This window comes from Mus caroli, unplaced genomic scaffold (assembly GCF_978045245.1).
Source record: "Mus caroli unplaced genomic scaffold, Mus_caroli_1 scaffold_11, whole genome shotgun sequence".
NCBI lineage: Eukaryota > Metazoa > Chordata > Mammalia > Rodentia > Muridae > Mus > Mus caroli.
In genome coordinates this window covers 51,651,933-51,655,023 of record NW_028227266.1, presented here as the reverse complement: position 1 = coordinate 51,655,023, position 3,091 = coordinate 51,651,933, and positions in this window count along the sequence as shown.

Below are 3,091 nucleotides of genomic sequence, written 5' to 3'. Positions count from 1 at the left end.
AAACAACAGAATCCTGGTATGCTCTAGTGTGCTAGACTAAGATGTTAATAATCTATTTGTTTTTGTGAGACATAGATTTCTACATAGTCCTGGCTGTTCTAGAACCCACTATGTGCACTCACTCTGCCTCCTGAGGGCTGGGATAAAATTTGTGTGCTACAACATTTGCTTAAGGTTTGTTTTTTGTTTTTTGTTTTTGTTTTTTCACAAAATTTTGAGGGGCTTGTGACCGAGCAGTTAAGAGCATTTTCTGCCTTTTCATAGGTTTGAGTCTCAGCATCCAACTGGTGGCTCACAACTTTATGTAACTCCAGTTTCCAGGGTCCCTTTTCTTCCTCTGTGCCCCCAGGCGTACATTTGGAGGATAGATATGCATGCAGGCAAAAACACTCATACATAACTTCTTCTTCTTCTTCTTTTTTTTTTTTTAAATCACAGAGCTCTCAAATAATGGTGAGCTTCAAGGTCTTAGATAAATAGCAATATCAGAATCACAAAAGATCAGGGCAGAAATTAAATGGAGAAGCTTGACACGCTTAGATTTCCCAGTATGGCAGAGCCTGAAGCAGTAATAATATCACTGCAAGGTCAAAGCTAGCCTGGTCTACAGTGAGTTCCAGGCCAATTAGGGCCTTGAGACAAAACCTTGTCTCAGAAAAAAAACCAATCCCCCCCCCAAAAAAAATCTAATGAGTGGAAACAAAGAACCAATACAATAGCTTCTTGAAAAAAAAGAAATAAACAAGAAATAAACCTCCAGCTGAATTAGCCAAAAGATAAAAAAAACAAATAAAATTAGAGCAGAAAATATTACAATAAACATTAGCGTCTCAACCACTTTGAAACCTTATATTCCATCAAATTAGAAAATCTAGAAAAAATAAATTTATAGACAACTATGGCCTGTTAAAACTAAAAAGGGCAAACATAACAATGAGATTGAGGTAGTAAGTAAGATGATTTTTGTGTCTGAGTAGCTGTGGCTGTCCTGGAACTCTAATCAACCTGCCTTTGCCTCCCAAATGCTGTGATTAAAGGTGTTCACCACCATGCCCAGCACAGATGGCTCAGTGGGTGAAGGAGCTTGCTACCAATCCTGTACCCTGAGTTTGATCCCAGGGCCCTATGTTATGAAGAGAGAGCGCCTACTCCAGCAAGTGTTCTGATCTCCACAGCATGAATGTTTTTAGCCAACTGTGGGACATTCATCCCTTCTTTGACAATTACATTCCCAAACAAACAGAAAAGCCAAAACTACAGCAACAAAACAAATCCATGTTGAAGATGTGTAGGCTTCTTATAGAAGCCCATCCCAAAGCTTTGGCAATCACCCAAGGCATTTTGATATAGTGAGTATCTTAATGAAGAAGGCACACCATGCAAGGAAATGGTAGGCTTCATAGTGAAGAGATAGCTTAGTATAATATTTGCCTGGATTATATGAAGACCTGGGTTCAATACCCACCTCTATTGCCAGCAATCTAAAGGTGGACATTGGAGGAGTATAACTTCAAGGTCATCTTTGTCCACCTAGTGGGATTGAACGCATCCTAGGCTACATGAGACTCTAACTTGAAAAACAAAACAAAATGAGTGGGGCTTATGGCTCAGCAGTTAAAAATACTATCAGCTCTTAGAAAGGACCTGGGTTCAGCTCTCAGAACACAACAGACAGTTCCCAACTACCTAGAACTTCAGTTTCAGGAGTTTTGACTCCCTCTACTGTCCTCTTCAGGCACCTGTATGCACTTGGTGCAGATACACAAAGATGCATATACACATACACACATTTTACCCCAAAAGGGTCTGGGAAGATGACTCAGTGTGCAAAGTGTTTGCATCACAAGAAAGCGTTTAGAGCATCACCCATGTAAAGAGCTAGGTGTGGTGGCCCTTGATTGTAGTCCCAGTTCTATGGATGGGTGGATGGGGTTGAAAGAGAAGGAGCAGAGATGGTGGCTTATTAGCCAGCCATTCTAGTGCAAGGAGAGATAGACCCTGTCTCACAAAACAAACAAACAAAAACAAAACAAAAAACACCAAACAAAAAGCGGCAGAGAGTCTCAGAGGGAGTTCTGAGGTTTACCCTTGGCCTACACAGGAATTACAATTACATGAAACAAGTCGACTTGAAGTAAATTGTTCAATTTGTATGTTGTGCCTTTTGTTTTACATCAAGGTAAATTAATGTTACAAGCAGAAAGATCTGCTATCCCCAAGTGAAGATTCAAAGTCAGCAAATGGCCTGGCATAGTGCTTTTAATACCAGAAGTAGGGAGGCAAAGACAGAAAGATCTCTGTGAGTTCAAGACCATTCTGGTCTACATAGTGAATTCCAGGATAGCCAGAGCTACACAGTGGGACCCTATCTAAAAACTAACCAAACAAAACCTAAGCAAAACAATCCTCCAACTAACCTTAGCAATGGGTTACACAAATAGGAGAATTATCATTTAATATCAGTTAATGCATAGAGGGTTTTTGTTTCGTTTTAATTTTTTGGAGACAGGGTCTCCGTTTGTAGTTTTAGTTGTTCGGGGACTCGCTATGTGGACCAGGCTGGCCTCGAATTCATAGAGATCCCCCTGCCTCTTTCCTGAGTGTATGCCACCACACCCATCCTGCAGGGAGTTTCTTTGAAACTTGATGTAATCTTATTATTACTCAGTGAAGTTTAGATAGTAATATGTATTTTACTTAGCATCCTACAGAAAAACAACTTCAACATTCTTTTAACGTAAGAAATTGGTTTATTTGTATTATAAATGAATATAATGGGAACTGTTGGATACATTTACCAACATCCTTTGTCTGGGTAATACAGTCACTTGATCAGGCACAGAAACGTGAATGGAAAGTCTCGGACTGCACAAAAACTACAAGCATCAGGAGGCGGAAACAACTGGCATCAACAGGTTAAAAGCGGTTTAGCGTGCACCAGCTAGGTGTCAAGCCACGTGGTCATTAGTCCATTTTTTGTCCAGGAGAGCCTCCGCTCAGTCCTCCGGCCAAGCGCCAGGACCCGCCCCCTGGCTACGGGCCAATCGCCGCCAAGCGCAGCGATCTTGGACTGCTATTGGAGGAGAGGGTC